The sequence below is a fragment of the Coturnix japonica genome, chromosome 1 (assembly GCF_054131305.1).
Source record: "Coturnix japonica strain WE chromosome 1, WE-NBRP24, whole genome shotgun sequence".
NCBI lineage: Eukaryota > Metazoa > Chordata > Aves > Galliformes > Phasianidae > Coturnix > Coturnix japonica.
The window spans coordinates 74,217,076-74,237,883 of record NC_140663.1 but is presented as its reverse complement, the minus strand read 5'-3'; the positions used below and the strand labels follow the sequence as shown (position 1 = coordinate 74,237,883).

General features: G+C 42.6%; 1 long non-coding RNA gene across 1 annotated transcript in view; it reads right to left on the bottom strand.

The window, feature by feature from the left end:
• Positions 1-8,619: 8,619 nt before the first annotated feature.
• LOC107320349 (uncharacterized) overlaps positions 8,620-20,808 on the bottom strand; it is a 68,027-nt gene continuing 55,838 nt past the window's right edge. Inside the window, exon 4 of the long non-coding RNA XR_001558227.3 lies at positions 8,620-8,715. This is a non-coding gene — a long non-coding RNA (uncharacterized LOC107320349). The remainder of the gene's footprint in view (positions 8,716-20,808) is intronic.

Here is a 20,808-nt window from a genome sequence, read left to right as displayed (position 1 = left end):
GGGTACGTTTTCCTTCAGAGCTTGAGTAGGCTAGTATTAGAGCCAATGTTATCATTATACATGTCCCTGGAATCAGTAAATGACCTCCTACCTCAAATGAATCAGAAGTCTTTCAACAAATGAAATTCAGTGTTAGGAATACAGAAATTCAGAGATCTTTTCCTGCAAGTAAGGAAGGAAGGAAGGAAGAGAGAGAGAGGAGACAAGAAGGCAGAGAGAAAATATATAGAAGAAATACAGAGAAAAAGGAAAAGAGAAAAAGAAGAAGGGGGAGGAAAAGGAAGAGAAAGAGGAAGAAGTATTTTGGACTTTGGGATAAGATGGGAATGACAGGCAGTAAATAGAAGGATTCAAATAGATATTTTTTAAAAATAACATTGTTGGATTTCATTTTAACGTAATCCTCAAGTAATTCTTGAATATCAGGCTGAACTAGTGATCCTTGGAATCCCTCTAGTAATTCTTTCCATCACCTGCACAGTGCTACAGATTAATTCTAATACTGGGTTTGGGCCCACATTTGAATACTGCAGCATACTGGGAAGGAGATCAGTTCAGATCTGTTTATGTTAGGTAGCACTAAGTTTGATCATTTATGACACTTAAAAACCACTTCTTCTGAGCTAAAGATTCATCCTAACAGTAAGAAATCGGGGAAAGGTGGCAGGAGGCATGTGTGGATGAACAAGGAGTTCATCAATAAACTAAAAGGAAAGTAGAAGATTCAGAGTGTCTAGCCAAAATCAACGCACACAGATCCATGGACCACAACAGGATGCAACCATGTGTGTTGAGGGAGATTGCAGAGGTGATTCTTGTACCGCTCTCTAAGGTCTTGACAAACAGGAGATATGCCTGTAGATGGGAGGAGAGCCAGCATCACACTAGTCTTCAAAAACATCAAAAAGGAGGATCTGGGAAACTGTAGGCCATGCAGCCTCACCTCCATCCTTGGAAAAGTGATGTAACAATTTGTTCTGGATACCCTCTCCAAGAAACTGGAAGATAAGGAGGTTATCAGAAGTAGTCAACATGGATTCACCAAGGGGAAATCATGCTTGACCAACTCTGTCACCTTCTATGATGTCATCTCCAGTTGTGTAGATCTGTGGGGACAGCAGTGGATGTTGTATACCTTGACTTCAGCAAGGAGCCTGATGCCATCTCCCTCAACATCCTCATAATGAAACTTAGAAAGTGTCGGACGGATGAATGGATGGTGAGATGGATTGAGAAGTGGTTGACTACCAGAGCTCAGAGGGTTGTCATCAGTGGCACAGAGTCTGGTTGAAGGCCTGCAACTAATGGTGTTCTGCAGGGGCTAGTGCTTGAGTCTTGTTTTGCTGAAATGCATAGGAGTTACATATGAAGAAGGGACATAATCTTACCTCTACTTCTCCCTCCATTAATGTTCAGACCAGTCTTCAAGAGCTGGAAATGTTCCAAGGCTCAAACTAAGCTGCAAGGCTTGTATCAATATCTGAACATTTATAAGGTCTACAAGCAGGCTTTTTTGGCCTACACCCAGCTTGATTAAAGTATTCCTGGATTCAATTAACTGAAAAATAACGAGATTATTTTGCAACATGCAATTTGATATATTTTTTTTGTTACAGTAAAGTGAGTGAGTGGTGATTACAGAGCTTAATACAACAGGCCTTGCTGTTCTACTAGAATCAAAAAGTGACAAGAAATTAGGTTAACTAAGCCAGAACTTTTGGGGGACAGCTGGGACTAGGGGAAAACAGCTCTGTTTTTCCTTTGCGAGGCTACTTTTCATTAGATAATTCTAGAAAATGCATTCTGTGACACATTAAATAATGCAAGAAGAAACAGTTCACATGAAAGACATTTTGTTTTCTTCAAAATGAAATACTCATTGAACCAGAAGTTACATACATGCACACAAATTCCTTTCCCCACAATATTCTCTAATAGGAAAATAAATCTACACGTGTTCTAAAAATCTGAATCCTAGGTGCTGGAAGTCAGAGGTTTGATCTGGCCTCTGGGAGCGATGGCCAGTAGCAAGATTAGAGGCAGGGTTGGCAGCAGGTGCCCACCTATGTGAGGCAACAGCTTGGAAGTGACTTCAAAAACACAGCTGGTCGACAGGGCATATTATGAAATTCCACCACCCATTTCACTCCCCATATCTTGGTGAAATGAAATAGCTGCCTTCCACAGACTACGAAACTCCCACACTGCTCAGTAAGTTTGAACCAGTCCCCCTCCAATCAAGTATCCATCTTTGGATTTTGCTAACTATGGTAATCTCTGAGTTGAATAACCTGCACAGCTTCAGATCTATTAAGCAGATTTTATCTCTACATCAGCAGCTAAGATGGTTCATTTCTGTAACAAACAGCTGCCACCTTATCCCTCTGCATATACTCCCACATGAATATGCTCTACAATTTGATCTTGTCCAACTTATTGGGGTACCTCAGTATGTGGGAACTTCTTTTGAACTTCCTGACATTTTCAATCCATGTACCATGGGACACATTTAAAAAAAAACACACAAAAGCAATAAAACAAAACAACCCAACAACCCAAAAACTAAAACAAAAGAATTCACAAGCTACAAGCTTCAATCTCAATTCACAAGCTTCAATCTCAAGTTCTCAGCTTAATAATGCATTTTTCAGCTGTGCAGTTCCAACACTCGTAACTAGCACTGAGAAAATAATTTGCAGCCAGTAATTTGCTGAAAGAATTTAGTCCCTTTTCTCTGCGCGCAGATGGTCCCTGAGCAAAATCAAAATTTCCTCGAATGTACTCATTATTTGAAAATACTCAACACATTTTTGGCAGGGTTTTGTTTTTTTTTCTCCTTTAAAACAACAACAACAAAAGTCCTCACAGACACATACCAAGGAAACATACAAAAAAATCCTTTCAAATTGACCACAAGTTGACCACAAAAGCATTGTTTGTGTATTCTATAGTTAGTATTCTGGCCATGAGCTGCTGGTTGGTTGTGATCAATCGGAGGGGGTTCATAGTATGGTTTCCATTCTCCAACTGGAGGGGAAACAAGAACACCAAAATGAGCTTCATGTGGCCTCCATACAAGGTCTTACAATGGTATAGCAGGGCCACGTATCTGGGAGAATACATCCTAATAGCACAGTGGTACGGCACCTCCTCTCACTCCCTAGTACCTTGCTGAGAAATCAGTTCAACCCACACCAGAACACAAAAACATACCTGAGAAATAGTAAGTTATTACAGGACATTGTGCTGCAAGCTCACGAGGCATAGGACTGGCTGAAGGGAGCATAAGATGGAAGTGAGCAGAGGAGTCATTTGAAAATCTGTGAGACCTGACAAGTCTGTGCTTTTAAAAAATCATTCTCGAGGACAAATAAATAAGACCTCAAAAATAGATGGATAGGCTGGGTCTGCCATTTAAACTTCATTACCACTTCACACACCGAGAAACTACGTGAAAGAGAGGAACTTAATATTTCATTTAACTGCATTTATATCAGGGACTAGAAAGAAGGAGGACTGTTTACCTACAGGCTTGTTAAGTAGACCCAGCTTCCTACTCTGTCCTCATGTTCTGTTCATCCACATCTACTAGCATCGGGTTATCCTGCTCTGCTCCTTCAGCTGGGACACTGGACTTTGTCCAGGGCTTAGATGCAAAAGCTGATATCCTGGAGCTGAAGGGATGGGGCATAAGCATTACAAGTCTTCTGAATCATCCATGCTTTCCATCAATCTGCTCTCTTTCTGTGCTAATGCGTGTTACTGATGCAAGTGCAGACAGAATTGTGCCACTCTTTGCAGCTGCTTCGGGGAAGAATCACATTTACATTACTAAATGCAGCTTTCCAGCAAAAACAGAGAGTGAAGTCGGAAGACAGCCTTTGAAAAGGAAGAAAGAGACTTTAAAACAAATAACCCACATTCACTAACGTGTATTCAAATACAGACAAGAAGAACAGTGGTAAAAAAAACACAACACAAAACCCCTGACATTTCTGCTGCTAGCAGCCTTTATCACAGAGAATGAGGCTTTTATTTTGGCTGTTACCTTTCCTTTTGATAGTCTCTTCTGAATTGCAGCTCAAACACACATTTCTTCATTTCCCCACGGTACTCTGTCATGTTGGGTGATCCTGTGCCTTGCAGATGTGCTATGTCAAGCAATGACCAGCAGTAAAGGTGTAAAATGCTTTTCCTCTCCTGTAATGCATTCTGTGTCCACAGCAGAGTTTTTGCAAGAGGTCTTGAATTTGACATATATCAGGAATATCAGACAGAGATGACTGTCTTGTTGCTGTATAGATCTATGATAACTTATGAATGCTTTGAGAAAAAAACTAGGGTTTAAAAATAGAATTACCTTTGCATTCAAATTAATTTAGTGTATATATATATATATATTTATATATATATATATGTATATAGTATGTGTACCGGGCTCCCAGTACAAAAAAGACAGGGATCTCTTGGAAAGAGTCCAGCAGAGGGCCAAAAAGATGGTGAAGGACCTGGAGCATCTCCCCTGTGAAGAAAGGCTAAGTGAACTGAGTCTGTTTAGCCTTGAGAGAAGAAGACTGAGGGGGGACCTGATCCAGGTCTATAAATATCTGAGGTGTGGGGGGCAAAGTGGTGAGGCCAGACTCTTTTCAGCCGTGTGTGGAGACAGGACAAGGGGAAACAGCCAGAAACTGGAGCATAGGAAGAACTTCTTTACAGTGAGGGTGACGGAGCACTGGAACAGGCTGCCCAGGGGGGCTGTGGAGTCTCCTCTGGAGATATCAAAGACCCACCTGGATGCCTACCTGTGTGACCTGGTGTAGGGAACCTGCTTTGGCAGGGGGGTTGGATTCAGTGATCTCTGAGGAGTTTCAACAGATGGAAATGGGTAGCTGCAGCAAGTCTCAAACAGAAAAGAAAGGATATCCTAGCATTTTACAGGAGAAAAAATAGCAGGAGCAAACTAGTTGTTGAAGGTGGCATCAGAATCAATCCTTTACTGGGATAGATGTATCAGTCCAGGCCCTACAGAACTGCTGTTTATTATGGAAAACACTGATGCACAGAACTATTCTCAACTAATATTCTGATGGATGTCATCAGTTTTTTGTGATGGAAGAAGATTCTACAAAACTGAATCTAAAACAAAGAACAATTCAGAGACAGGAGGTCGGTTCTGTGGCAGTTTCCACAGCAATGAAGATAAAAAAGTAAAACAGCAAGAGCTTTCATAAAAGGGAGCTTTTTCCTTTTTTGAGTGTTTTTTTGTCTATTATGAAGTAAAAAAAAAAATAAATAAGGAATTTCCTGAATCAGAAAGCAAAGGCTGACTCACTCCAGAGTTAGGATGTTTGAAATATACAGGGCAAAATATCAGTCCAGACTTAGCAGCTCATTCCTCCCACAGTGCCACTCATGGTGGAACTCTCTTCCCAAGCATTAAAGTGTCTCAAGTTCAGACCCAGATGCAAATTCCTTAACTTGTTAAAAAGTCTCACTGCCTTGGAAGTCAAAAGAGGACAAACACTACAGTGCGTGGGCTGAGACACCTCCTGAGCCAACCATTAAAAAAAAGTAAAACAACTTCATTAGCCAATTTTTCTTGTTATTTAAGCTCAAGGTTTACACTAGATAGTACATGATATTCCAGCCAAGGGGAGAAGGATATAGAAAAGCAAGGCTTTATTAAGGCCTGTGCGTACATGATTTACTTTTCATTAGATTTAGTTATCAGCTAACTAGTAATTCGGGCAAGAGTTCTAGCTGTGCTTAATACTTCAGTCTTACAACAGAATAATATTTCCAGCATCATTAAAAACAAACATTCAGATGGGAACAAATTAACTCATTTCAATTCAGCCAGCTGCAAAGACCTTTCTTTTCATGCCATTTCAGAAAAATAGTTTCAGCCATTTCCAAATCACCTCTTAAAAATACATGACTTTTGCATCAAGCCTGTAAAGCAGTAAAATTCAGGCCTTTGCACCCCAGTAAGGGAGTCATTCCTTGAGGCCCTTGTGTTTTTTTGATTTGTATCTCCATTAAAGCTACCAGAGACCAACATGCAAACTGTGCAGATGCCCATGCCTGGAATCATGTGCTTTCAAATATGTAAGCCGAATCAGCAAGGTACTGAATCCTGCACTGGTTTGGGGCTTCGGTATGAGCAGGACCACATGCTTCCTCCCTCATCCATCTCCACTCACTATTGTATCTGTGGCTCAGGCTATCCTCTGCCCTTGTTTCACCCCTTTCCACATGATTTCTATTCCACTTTCTCTAGTGAATGTCCAGCTACTGCTAGAGGAAAGCACAAACACAAGTCCCAGCTCTAGGGTCCTACAGCAAGGTTCCATCAGTAGTGTTTTTTCCCCCACTCCCAGTAGGATGAGGTACTGCACTGACTGCATTGCAGTCATCATGCTCTGCTATCCTGCACATGGTTCCAGGCTCAGCATTCATCTTCTCATTCTAGCACCCACTGATGGTATCTCCAAAGCCAGGCTTAGCCTTGCACAGAGCAGCTATCCTTAAATAATTAGAGACGAAGGTCTTACCCAACAGCTTTCAGAGAAGGATGCTCACCTCCACAAATGCACTATGGCATATAATTAACAAGGAATGCAGCCTTTACTTTGGCACACGTATTATTCACGGATCCTTCTTACTCCTTTATACACTGCGCTGGCATAATGAGCACCAAGAAATACAAAGACACAGAAAGCAACACCAGGGCTCTAGCTTGATGCCAGCAACTGGTTTCTGTGTTAAAAGATAGATGAAGCAATCTTTCCTCTGCCTTTCCACTTAAATATTTTCTGATGCTTTCTTAGTAAAAAAGACCAAGCTTCATTTATTCTTAGGAAAATTTCCGGTCACCCATAAGCTCCTGCTGAGTTCTGGTGGGAAAAGATTTTCTGCATACTGCATCAGAAAACATCCCACTCTCAAACCCCACTTCCTATCCCAAAGCACTTTGAGGAAGTTTGGACGAACATCTGAACTTTTCAGCTTGCTGCAGTCTCTCCCTGTGACTCACAGAAATGGTGCTATGAATATTTAAAGTTTTGAAGTTCCAAAAGGAAGAAGAAAAAAAAAAAGAAAAAGGCTTAAATAGGGAAAGAAAGAGACTCAAACAAATACCATAGCTGCCAACATCTTGTGACAGAAAGTCAATAGCTTTTAAATCTGCATAAAATTACATACATTTCCATGAAATTACCCACATTTGCATACAGTGATGCTTGATTCTACAAGGGACTTGCAGCTCCTCCCCAAGACTCCCCAAATCCTAGTTTCTCCCAGAGGCCAAGCAGCACATTAATTCTGATCTCCTGAGCTGTAAGGCACTGGGACAGTCTGGGAGGGAGTCACTGGAGTATTTTCACAGCACAGCAGAAAACCCACTGTGACTAGATAAATGGGCCAGAGGCCTCTGAAAGTCTCCCTGGGCCCTCTGCTCCTTCCTCCCTGCCCTCTTCTTCCTCTCCTTGTTGGCAGGGCAAGGCTACATTCAGGCTAGGCAGGACAACTTCTAGCAAGTAGGAAAAAAGTTTGTCCTAGAATTACAGAATAACCTGAGTTTCAAGCATTGGAACACATCTTTCAGGGAAGTGGTGCAGTCACCATTCCCGGTTCAAGAAACATGTAGATGTAGTGCTGAGGAACACAGCTTAGTGGGCATGGCAGGGAAGGGTCAGTGGTTGGACTTGATGGTCTTAGAATCTTTTTCAGTTTAATGATCCTGTGTTTCTATGAGCTGGAAGGAAACCATAAGAATCACTGAATCCAATTCCTAGCTCCACATAGGACCACTCAAAATTCAAACCCTATGTCTACAAGTGTTGTCCAAACACTCCTTGAACTCTGAATGCCTGGGGCCATGCCCACTGCCCTGGGCAGCCTGTTCCACTGCCCCACCACCCTCTGATGAAGAACCTTTTCCTAACCCCCACCCTGACCTTCCCCTGACAGTTTCATGCTGTTCCCTCAGGCCCTCCTCTCTTCATACTCCTCACCACATGCAACAAGTGGACAGTGCTCATAGTGTCACCAGCTAGTTTCTCCTTCTGGGGATTGGGGATCCCCTTCATCTCCTCATGAGCTGGATCAAACCCACCTGCCAACACCCATATAACATCCTATTCCCTCCCCAGTTGTGTCAGTACTGGATGTACCCTTAATGGACAGCTTTCCTCTTAGGTTAGCAAGCAAGCAGCACATGAGGAACTGAGGGGCTTCTATTTTTTTCCGCCTACTCATTGCAGCCCATCAGCCAGAGACTGCTTGGTGCACTTTGCTTTTGCCTGGTAACATTTGTCCACTAAAAAACAAAACCCAGTGTGCCAGCCTCTTGTATCAGCCACGACACAGGTTAGTAATGAGTTGGAACAAAACGGGGAGCGCTTTGTATCCCACCCCCAGGCCCTGGCCTGCCTGTGTGTAACTGCTTTTGAAATATATTTGGTAACACACCGAATGTATTTAAAGGGATTGTGGAACTGGCCAATTTTCATGCTAATTAAAGTGCAGGAGATGGAAGTGAGCTGTTTGAAATACATTACGGCACCGAGGAAAACATATTGTGCGCTATCTCATATTTTTCAAGAGACCATATTCAAATCCACTTACAATCTGCGTGCACCGTGCTTCTGCTGCTGCCTCTGTTACCAAGCCACAGACAGAGTGTGTCCTTTCCCCATGATGGCCCATGTGTCCCTGGAAACAGAGAGAGTTAGGTCAGTGGCTGGAAAGGAGCTGGAGCACCAGACTTTGTGTGGAGAAGGTGGGGAAGGGAGAAAATTACTGATCTATACATACAGCATTGCCAAAGGGGTCAATATTTAACTGTCCTGTGGTAGATGCTTGCAGCAGAGAGCCCAGGCTTACAAGGGTGTTTCCCTTATATGAACTTGGGGAAACACAGGGTTCAAGTAAGTGTCTGAGGGAAGTTGCATGCAGAAAGGCATTTGCAGAGCCTGTGAGCATCCAATATTTGCCTCTCTAGATAGCAGGCTGGCCAGCTGATGCACACTGTCCCAGTTAGGCAAGTACTTGACTGGCATCCTTTAGCCAGGGGCACAGGTGTAGCTCTGAATTTGGGTTTCAGCCTCTCAGCCTGCACACACTGTTTACCAAATACAAAACACTTACCTGGAAGGTCTTTTCAGAGCAATTGCTTTTGTCAAGATAAGTTTAGAAACCCTTTATACTTGGGGATATTAAATGCTGCCCTTCTGCACAGTATGAGACCTCACCAGAGCACAAACTCAGGTACATGAGTCAGTCTCAGCATGTAATTCAGGAAGAATCTGCACATAAATTGATGGATGGGGAATGTCCTTATGTACTTCCCAAAGCAGCTATGCATGTCCAGCTGCCCTCCCATGCATCTTTGCATCTACCTCTCCCTCCTCACAGGAGGTGGCTGCAGAGTAGATGAGCTCTCCAGGCACATATCTGTTCCTCTAGGAAGACTGCAGAGATTAGGGTCTGTTTCTGTGTAGGCAAAACACAGGACTCTCTTCTACATGTGACTGCTGTATGTAGGAATTACTTGGCTGTTTTCCTTCTGTTTTCATCTCCTTGCCCTCTCTCACTGTCCTTCGGATATAGGAGCTGCAAGCATATTAATCCCTGGGGCTGGGAGCTACCAGGCTGCACTGTCAAGCGCTGAGCAGTATTTCTTCACCCTCAAGAGGAAATCTGCTTCTTTAAATATTTGTCTGACTTCCTGACAGCTTTTTGACAGAACATCCACTCCCCTGTTAACAGCAGCGTTCAGTGGCATGAGACATCTCTATCAGGGCACCCTCTCCTTTGCAAGCAAAGCCCTATTCCCTGCTGGCAACAGCTCTTCCTTCCCTGTTTCAGTTCAGATCTGAGTTTTGTCCCTTGTGTTGTCTTTTGGGAGGGCCTCGCTTCCCAAATCAGAATTTAGAGAGAGAGCTGCCCTGAGGCTGGTGCACAGATTGCAAGGGCTAAGCAGCAGTAGGTGAGATAGGGAAAAAAGAGAAAGGTTCTTCCCAGTTTAACTCCACCAAAGGACGGAGGTGGCAGAGTAACTGCAAAAAGAGCAAATCCCTGTTCTTGTGAAATAAAAGCAAGTGTCTCTCTTAAATGTTAATTGAGAAGTCTTCCCTTCCTTCAGAGTCTGGCAAATGATCTGTGTGGGGGTGGGAAGAAGACAGGAATTACCTAGCAATATCTGGAAACACCCTGCAATCCCAGGCATCACGTGGCTTTGGAAGTGGCAGCAGCTCTTGGGAAGCAGCTAAAGTAAGCCAAGATGACATGTGCTTGTTGGGGAATTAGCTTGTTCCGTCTGATGCTGTTTCAGCTTTCTGCCATCAGGTCCAGCTGAAGTCCTTGGCTTTGGAGAGGGGCCATCACTGGTCCATTAGATTGGTTTCTTACTTAGCTATGTGTCATGGTGATGTGGCTGACTGGCCAGCACTGTAATGAATTTGAAGAGAGATGTCTGAGTTAAATCACCCCTAAAGAATTTCTGAAAGAACAGCCCAGTTGCCATGAGCTTGTTTTGGCTAATCCTTTTAATAAGGAGAATATCTAGATTGCCTTTGAGACATTAGTAATCACTGGATGCCTAAATTCTGCTCTACCAGTGCCTGGCAGCTTATAGCATGAGAGATAAATCAGAGTTCTTGCAGGAATGCAGAGTTTGATTAATGGATGATTCCCAGTAGACCACGGACAAGAATATAACAGGCTTGGAAGGGACAGCCTGTGCATCAGGTTCAATTCAAAGCCAATGATGTGACGCTGTCAAGATCTTTTCTGTAGTGTCTCCTCCATATAAAGGGTAGCAAGACCTTTGCCAGTGCTGGTGGTACTCACATTATTTTTCCTACTCAACAGAATTGAGGAGAAACATCTATGTACAGTTAGCCCAGGAGTTTGCAAGATCCATTTCATTCCACAGAATATGAGAAACTTAGGAGTCTCAGAGTCTCAGGAATCTCAAGGCAGCTATAGCTATTCCCAGGTCTTCATGCTCTTTATGGTGCTCAGATTAGGAGCACAAAACGTTGTGCCTTGAAAAGCTGTCTCTCTGGCAGAACTGCTGATACTTTTGTTCAGAGGCAGCGTTGTGTGCTGAGTGTCACCTAAATGAAGGAAGGAAGGATGCTCTCCTACAGGATTTCTGGAAGATGCTGCCATTGTTCAGAGTGCAAGTGGGCTGAGGAGCTTAACAGATGGCTGCAGTGAGACATGGTCTTTCTACAGATGGTGAATTCATTCCCTCTGAGATCAGTGGTGGGCTGGATGACAGCCCAATATGGTTGCAGACTCCAAAAGCCTGTATTCTCCCCCCACACCCTGCTATCATGACATTTTCCTCCTTGGAGAAGGGAAGGGGATTTAGAGAGACAGACGCAGACACATTGCAAGGGCAGGGAGAAACCCAAGAAAATGGCTGATGCCATGGAAACAGGTACGTATCCCTCTGAGGGGCTGTCAGCACAGGAAGAAGGCTGAGCAGTTTTTACTCACTAGTTGTCCTTGTGGACATCCCTTCCAACACATGGACATTCACAGGACATGATGCCTTTCTTGGTTTTCAAAACAAAACTTCTTTGATAAGCACCAGATGCCAGTAAGCAAAATGACTGCGAATGTCATCTCCGAGAAAAACTCCCAAGAAGCCCTTGTCCTGCAGATCTGTCTTTGAGACTATGGTCACATTCTTTTTTAACCATTAGCCAGTACTAATTAAAATGAACCTCTTGCTGGGTTTTGTTGCAACAAGCTTTTAAATGGCTAGAAGCCTTTCACTAGGAATTATCCAAACCCAATGAAATCAGTGGAATCAGACTGCAAATGACTTCCTGCTGTGAACAGCTACAGATTTCAATGGAACCCTACATTATCCCTGCCATCCCAAAAGAGAACATCAAATTTCAATATTCCTATCAGATAAGCAGCTTATCAAGTTTTATCAAAGGAAATCAGTTGGTTTCTTAGCCTTCTAAAAGTCAAAACAAAAAAAGATTTAAAAACAAAACAACCCCCCCCCCCCAAAACACATTTCAGGACAGTAAGCATTTCAAGCAAACACACTGGAGCGTTTCAGGTCATTGTAACCTTTTTTTTTCCCTCCCCAGGTCATTCTTTGTAGCCAATCTTCCTCCAGGTGATATTTCAGAAATACAAGAAATACAATACAGGAAGAGGTCACTGTAGCCAGGGTTTAGAAAACTACATCCTCATTCATTCTAGAACTATTTGAACTATTTAGTAGTGGTGGTGGTTAATGCCAGGAAGCTGTCTGGAAATGTCCTGCTTGGATGCAGTTCTAGGTTCCACAGTGAACATGTAGCTTGGAGGATTATCTCAGCAGTCAGCTTCCATTGACTCATTGGAAACCTGACTCACAGCTATTCCTATTAAATGGTAAGAACAAAAAATCTTTTTTATTTCTGTATCTACCCATAAGCTTGTAGGATGATACCTACAGGGACTAATGTCATATTATCAGGAGCAAGCTTAACTTCAGCAGGTTAGCATTATCAAATCACTAAGGTTGGGCAAAGATCTGGATTAGAACACATCTCCTGACAGATGCTGTGCCCTCAGCCCCAAGGCTTGAAGGCTGAGCAGCACTTCTCTTGAAATTCACTTGCTTCCAGTTTAATGGAGTCCCTGCAAGGAAACTGCACAATAGCGGGTATTCCACAAGATGCTGCTGTTAGTTCGGGTGGCAGAATAAGTCCTGTGATTCAGGACCAGAAATAGTCCTCTTAGGAAAAGAGAAAAGAAAAAGGGGCACCCGAGGCATGCAAATAGATTTGTAGGTCTGAAAAAAAACACAGAGGACATGTCTTGCTGAATATAAACTTAATGTTGTAAGGATCTTGGTCTAATGCTGATAGAAAGGCCCCTTGTGCTACGTTGCTTCCTTGTATTAAAGTGGTGTTAGGAAACCTTGAAGCACAATATGAATGATAAATCCTAGAGCTATATATATAAATTTGGAAATACCACACCTGCAATATTGTTCCCGGGATGCTATATTATTGGGAGAAATGCCAATGTAGCAATGCAAGTGGCTTTGCCAAGAGATTTGTGGATTATTGCAGAGGAATTACTTTTGGCTTGGTCTGTCAAATCTGCTAAATACTTCTCTATATGAAATCCACAATACCATATTGTTGAGATACTAAAACCAAGTCAGGAGAGGGAGGGACAGGAAATTTAGAAGCAGAGAGAGCAGAGGTCTCCTCAGTCATTCTCCTTTACCCCTCACCACTCCTTTTTTTCTAGGGTATTTCCCCTTCCTTTCTAAGCCTTGTCTTTTAGTAGGTGAGCCCTGAAACCACTGCAGCAAAACATGCTGTTACACAGCTAACAGCCCCTTCCCCTTCCTCTTAGGGAAAATCCTCCTCCCAGAGGACTGCTTCATTTATTTCATTTGTCTCCTTTCCATCTCCCACCCTCTTCTCTGGGGAATACAACTCAGACAGATAAGCTAATGAGACAATTAGCTCTCTGCTCCCTGATTGAAGGGCCCTTTATTTCCCTAACCAGCCAAGCCAATTCTCAACATCATGAGTGCTTTACTTTATTTCTGCAATGTGATTCATCTTCCCTCCTGCTCATATATAAACCTACCATAAAAGAATATTATTAATGTTGCCAAGTCAAGCGCTTGCTTGTTAGCAAACACTTAGACCTAAGCCTATTTGGGGAGCCTTAATTCACCGTCTCTACTCTCCCACCTCCTTGCAATTCACCTTGCATGTGTATATTATTATGGCCTTTAATAACTCTATCCTACAGCAGTGCAGGAAGCCCAATCCACACCCAGAACAGAGACCGGGCAGTGATCCATGAGCAACAATAAGGTAGTCACTATTTTATCTTACAGTTATTTACTGGGATGTCTTATAACTTTACTTGCTACCTACTTGTTATCACACATCTGCAGAAGTAATCATCTCAATGAGCACACAAAGGCTGAGTACAACCACAATACAAGAATCATATATAAACGTAACACAGCAAGTCAAAATCACATCTTAAAATACCACGACGCTGCAAGCTCTGGCAGAAAGGGAGGATGGAGATCTGAGACAAATTTAAAGCTTCTCCAGTTTCCCTTTAACTCAAAGATCTTACCTCCCAGGTGATCACCCAGTAACCCCTACACTTGATCTCCATCATACTTTCCCTTTGGGCAGGTAGAGAAAGGACGTGGCTCAGGGGAGAGAGCTAACAGAGAAGGAAGCAGTACCCTGCTGTCCCTCTGACCCTGCCATGAAGAGAGGAGCAACAACCAGAGCCCCAACTCCTCTGAGGTCCTAGACTGAAATTAAGAGCCAGGACTCCTGTCCTGATTTGGCCTGCTCCATATATGGAGAAATGCAACAGCAGAGTTCAAAAGACCTGAATAATCTGCTCAGTGGCAGCACAAAGTCCCAATGTTCCTGTTGTTTTACCTCTACCACCCACTCCTGCTGAACTGTATAACCAGTTTTGATCATATAACACTATACTGAATAGTGGAAGTTGCAGCTGGAAGAGTGTCAGTCACTCATCAGGCTTTCCCTGACAGCATTTTGTCCATCAAGCAGGAAGCAAGGAGACGTTTTAGTTGATCCTATATCTGTGGTAAATGGAAAAGGGAAAAACAGCAGATTGCCTATGCCTGGAGTATCACTGTTAACTGTTTGTCCAGTGCTCACAGTTGGTGGCTGCCGGCATTGATCAAGCTCTTGAGATATTTTCCAGCACTGTATGACATGTGCTGTATTCACCAATTGCTATTGCATGCTTGGTCATTTAAACTGCCACATTTCTTTCTGATTTCTTGACAGACTGTCCCCCTACATCCTCATACCAGTGAGCAGTGCAGTCTCTGAGACACATCTGCCTAAGAGCATCCATGTCATCTCTCCTTTTGAGTGATACTGCTCACAAGCAAGGTTGCAAAAGGAAGGGGGAGGGTGGAAGCCAATGTCAAAGTTTTCACTAGATACATCTCATATTTAGTTATAGGGGACATAAAATCTAGCATAGACTGAATACAACAAATTATTTTAGCCCCAGCCTTTTTCCTTCCTTCTAGTTTCTTTAGTCATTCATGAGAACTCACAAATGTCACGCCATGAGAAAAAGAAAGTCAAGAAAACTGTCAGAGTTATCATATTTCAGTCTAGGCAGACAGATCAGCCCCCCAAACTTCTGTCCAGGCAGAATTTGAAGCCTTTTTTTCTGGAATTTACAAGTGCATGAACATTAATAGTGCAGGCACAGGTCCACGGATCATACACCCTAACCCTGTACTTCATGGAAGAATGCTCAATGCAAACTATATTTGCATTGTTTTCACTTGGGATCTTCTCAGTGGGTAGGTGGCAAGCCTAAATACTGCACTACTACACTTCCTTACTTTAAAAACATGTGTGAATATATTAACTTTCTTCAGCATTATATAAGTTCAATAGATGCAGATGGACTTCAGTTGCAAAGATTCCAAGACCTGGTAACTCGTAATTGTACAGTACTTCAAATACTTGGTTTTAAAAACCTAAAGAGGTGGCAAAGGGGACTTGGTTTCATAAAAGTGCAGAATATTTGCAGACAGGTTCAATGGCCTTTGCCCAGCAAGAATTATCGGGAATAGAGACCAAAAGGTTGCAGAAACAGTTAGTTAGATGGCTTGGGAGAAAAGCTTTGTTCTCTTTCAGTGTTTGACAGATGCAGTGCAGCAAACAGAGAGTTAAGGCTTTTCCCCTGCTACACTGCAGCAAAAATGAGAGATTTAAATAGACTGAAAATGTAAATCCAACATTTACTCCATAGACAGAGTGAAGCAGAGCAGAGGGGAGGGGAGTGAGGGAGGATAGATGATCATTGGATGTGTGAGAAGAGAAATGCATCACATAGTATATATTTTATATGTATTAATATTCATACCAGTTCTTTCTTTTCTCCCTCCAGGCTCTGTCTGCCGCTTCAGTTCATCCATCCAGCTTCAAGAGGGAGATGGATCTTTCAGCCTTTCTCCTGCAACTCTAAGCTAGAAACCGAGTGTCAAAGTAGCGTACAATTTTCTTCTCGGGAACATTACAGGGAGACATTCATTGTAGAGACATCTTCAGACACATCCTCAGAGAAAGCATAGCTTATGAGAGGGATCTTCCCATGCATGCTGGAAAGCACCTTTTTGCATTTGATCAGAGATGGGCTTGAGCTGAACATATTGAAAGCATAGAGTAACACAAGTTCTTCTCAAGCCCAGAGGGAGAAACACTGCTTTTATGGATGTGTGGAACTTTAGGAACTACCATTTCATATCTGAAGGTCTAGAACTACATGTGGAAGGTCAGCATATGAGATGTCTTCAGGTATGTATTTGGAAAATTGAGCAAAGCATACCTCAGGAAAGAGGATGAGCTCAGTGACTGCAGAGATGGTAGTCCAGTCCTATAAAAAGATAGTATTTTCTTATACTGGCCTAGAATCAAGAGAAATCCTGATGTAGAGAGAGCATGGAATCAGGTGACTGGGACACTTGTTTGGGACTAAACAGATGTCCAACCTAAAACAGCAGCATCAAGATCAAGAAGTAATGTACGGGCTATAGCGCATGGGAAGATAGTTTCAATTTACTGAAAAGAAGATGAGGCCAAAGTTTATGCTTAAAGGCTGCTGCAGTATTTTTATTTTGACACTACTTTAGATTTCATGAAAAAAAAATCCATTTTCCAAACTCTGTTCAGAAGAGAGGTAGTAGTAGTCCTGGAAGACTGATGTTTCCCTCAAGACTCGGGTGCTTCAAACTAAGAAGATTTGATGGCAATGCTTAAAAAGCACTATGTGGCTCAAACAAACATCACAGCAGAGAAATAAATTTCTCTTAACCATGCCAAGCAAAGGTGAGGCTTAACAGTTTTCTTGCTGGTCTTGCAAAGCTCTTCTACCCATCATGTTGGTATTCCAGCCTAAGGAGCCTCTTGGGAATTCTTGCTTTCTATTTGGCAATCAAAAAAACTGGACTTTGATGAAGAAAAGGCTGCAGAGTATTTTTCACAGAGAACAATTTAATCCAAAGGAAGAGACAGGTAATAAGTGAAGTCCTGAGCATAGTTACATGGTCCAGCAATGAGGAAAAGCCACTCCTGAAGCCACCTTTGTGCCTTAAATGAAGTCATACACCGTGGTCTGGCATTAGTCCCAGGAATACCAAGGAACAAAATTGAGAGGTGTGACATGAGTAATACTAGTGCTTCTGCACTGAGCACAGATCTGGACAGCAGCATGTATTTGCACTGTCCTAAAAGTCAGCTAAAAGGGAAGTCATTTTACGTTTGCAAGGAGGAGGGAACCCTCCTCCCTTTTTCTTAGCAAACATTGGCTCATTTCTGTACTACAAAGGATTGGACTTCCACTATGGAACAGCTTCTCTGAATTCTGGAATGCAAAAGCTGGATTTCAATAATATGGACAGGTAAAAATCATTGTGACTATTCATCTTCACACACAGCAACTCAGATAATTCCCTATTTTGGGGGGGAAGAACATACAGAAGATTTACCGTCTTTCCTCCCTCAGCAACTGACAGCATTCACCAAATTAGCATCCAGGAGATAAAAGTTCAGACCACAACTGGCTGCCAATTCACACAGCACTGTTTAAGTCAGTGCCACTTTACAAGGAAGGCTTTTACAGGAAGTGCTCGGGAAGGCTTTTGATCTATGGATGTAAAGTAAGTAATTTTTACCCTTGCCATTATTTGGTTCAGAAGGAAGAGATTTTTAGCCTACCATGGAAACACGGATTTGTCAGTGTTGTTTGTATTACAGTCACATCCAGGGCCTCCCACTGTGATAGATGCTGAATAAATATGCAAGTGAGAAGTCCACACCACCTAACAAAGATATCCAGAAGGAAAGAAATGTAACATCCTCTCCAACATCATGAAGCAGAGCAGAGACAGAAAACAGCACAAGCTCCTTAGTCACACCTACTTTGCTTCTGGAAGACCTGAATTTAGTGAGGGTATAACTTCTTTGCAGATTCACGCCTTCAAAGTCACTCTACTTCTACTGGGAGCGCCAACCAGAGATATACTTCCTGTTTCCTTCATTGCTTCCTTCAGCCCTCCTATCACAAGAAAGCAAAACTTTCTTCTATCCATAGCACTTAGCTGAGATCAGACAATTAGTTCAAAAGTTCATGGGGAGTAAAGTGGTCTGCAGACAACAAATCATTTATCTTATATTCTAAGCCAGCAAGATAAAATTCATGCTGATTATTTTTTTTTCCCCTCGGCCCAAAATTAATAGGAATTTCATTCACAAATTAAATTGGAGAAATGTGAAAATCCCAAATAAGTTTTACCAAACACACTTCCTTTTAATTGTTTGATAGACCTTTACTCTAAAGAGCATAGATTTTACTTTGACATAAAGCTTCTAAGAGTCATTTCAAAAAGATTTGCCTTGAAATTTTCAAATATACCAAACATATCCTTTAGGCAATTTTATTTTGATTTTTTTTCAAGCTGGTATTTTCCAGTGGAAAAAGATTCCCGTTCTAACATTGCTTATTGCGTTAATAACATTTATAGTGTGAGTAAGAGCTCTTAGCTATATTGTGACCGAAAAGCTCATTTTGGAAGCCACTAATCCAGGCCTGATGCATGCTCACTTCTTTGCAAGCCTGTGGCTAAATGCTGGCAAGATGGTGTAGCTCTGTATTTTCACTGCTGCTGAGCCAAGCAGTTTTGGTGGATACATCAAGATGGGGGAGTGAGGGCTTGAAAAGGCAGAGCATGTTGGGGGGGAAACACACTCAAGCAGGTCAAAAGCACATGTGTGCTGGAGTATGGGGTGACTGAAGCAAAGCCAAAAAATGATGCTGATGAAATTATGGCTGGTGGAAAATGTTTCTGGGATGCAGCTTGCAGCTGTATGACTAGATTGTTATTTGCAATTGCTCACTCCCTTGGTGTTTGTGAAGCAAAACCCAGTTTTCCTGAGATGCCAGTGCCTTCAGTTCACATTGAGTTCACTAGGCAGGGGCAGCCAAAAATACTGAAAAACCTGGCAACGAAGTAGTTCAAATACGCAGGAAAATACAATCTAGCTTTGTAAATCTGTGGCAAGCTTGATTTTTAAAATAGTCCTTTAAAAATATTTCTCCCATCATATAGTTCAGAAATAATCAGGTCAATTTTGTAACAAGAAATCCAACAACCCCTAAACATGGCCTCTGGTCTTAGGCTAAGCATGAGCCATTTCATCATGAAGAAAATTCTCTGGTAGTGTCCAGAGGAAATGGATATCGGGGCTTGATTGCTGTGGCTCCTTCAATTTGTGTACACTGTACTGCTCAGGTTGGCAGAGACACAAAAGAATCTGCAGCTGAATTGGCCCATTACGACAAGATTCTGTTTCCAGAGTTGACAGTACCACTACAAAGATGATGACAGAGAGACAAGAGCAAGTTTGGGAGAGCATGCAGATGCATATACCTATGGTGTTGGCATGCTCACTTTATGACCAGCACTTCTCTCAGGATGGGAGCTGGCTGACCCCAGAGCAGCAGTGCTTGCTCCAGGGGTGCTGCCCTTCCTGCTTTGAAGCATGTGCACTTACAGTGAAAAGCTTCCTGCATCTGGAAGGTGGCCTTTCATTGGACTGGTTCATCAGCCTGCAAACTCCTGCTGTGAATGCCCACCTCTAATTCAGACTACAACAACAAGGCTTTCCTTCTCTGCTATCTGTACCTGGACAGGTATGACTCATTTGCAATACCTGTAAACAAAACACATGACAGCACAGTTCAATTCTGTGCTACACTGAACAATGGGTCTCCTGCAGATGACCTAATGATGTACTACAAGCAGCGTTAAGCAAGAGACAGAACGCTGCAAGATGGTGCTGTTGAAATGTTGCACAAAGAATTACCTGAAGCCTTCATATATCAAGCAAACAAGAGCAGGGGGGGAGAGAGGGTTACCTGAGCAGGTGTTAGCACCAGTGCTAAGACATCACTTCAGAGAGGAATTCAGCACTTGTATCTGGGGCCTCTTCAGCATCCATTACAGGATTGCTCTTTACATCCATAGCTTCAGGGACTGTAGGTTGTGGAAGAATTGATATCTGAACACAGTGCTTGGTTTTAAATGAACAAAAGGCTCATTTGCCTAATGTGGGCGTGTTTGTGCTGCAGATAGTTTGAAGCCTTTGATGTGATAAGTTGGGAACAACTTGTTCTGAAAGTATCCACTTCAGCAGAGGCACATGGAAATTCAGCACCTCTGCTCCCACTGTTTGCTCTTCCTGCCATACAAGAACTAGCAAGAAGTGGAAATACTACTTAGTGTTTTGCTCGAGACCTCATTTCTCTCCTCCGGGGAGATGGGTACACCCCCCTTTTCCTATATGTGCACAGAGTACAGAGGTCAAAGGACCAGAATGTCAGGGAATAACTCCCTACTGTGTCACTGGAGAATAATTATATTCTCGGTGCCAGTCATGAAATCTTTCCTCACAGTCACTGGGGATGAGAGAGGATCTGTGGGACTAAGAAAGCTTAGAGAGTTTTCTCTTAGAGAGAGCTCTCTTAGACAGCTGCATTTTCAACAATGACTGCACTGGGGTATCACTAGGCAGGCCCACACGCCCACATGGAAGAGGAAACAGGAAACAGCTGAAGATAATTCATGGAGCTCTTCTCTTTGCTGTGAAAACTCAGGAGAACCAGTGTTCTGTGAATACTTCCCAGAGAGTATCTGTTTTCTTATGGTAAGAACTCACTGCTCAAGAAAACATCTCCTGT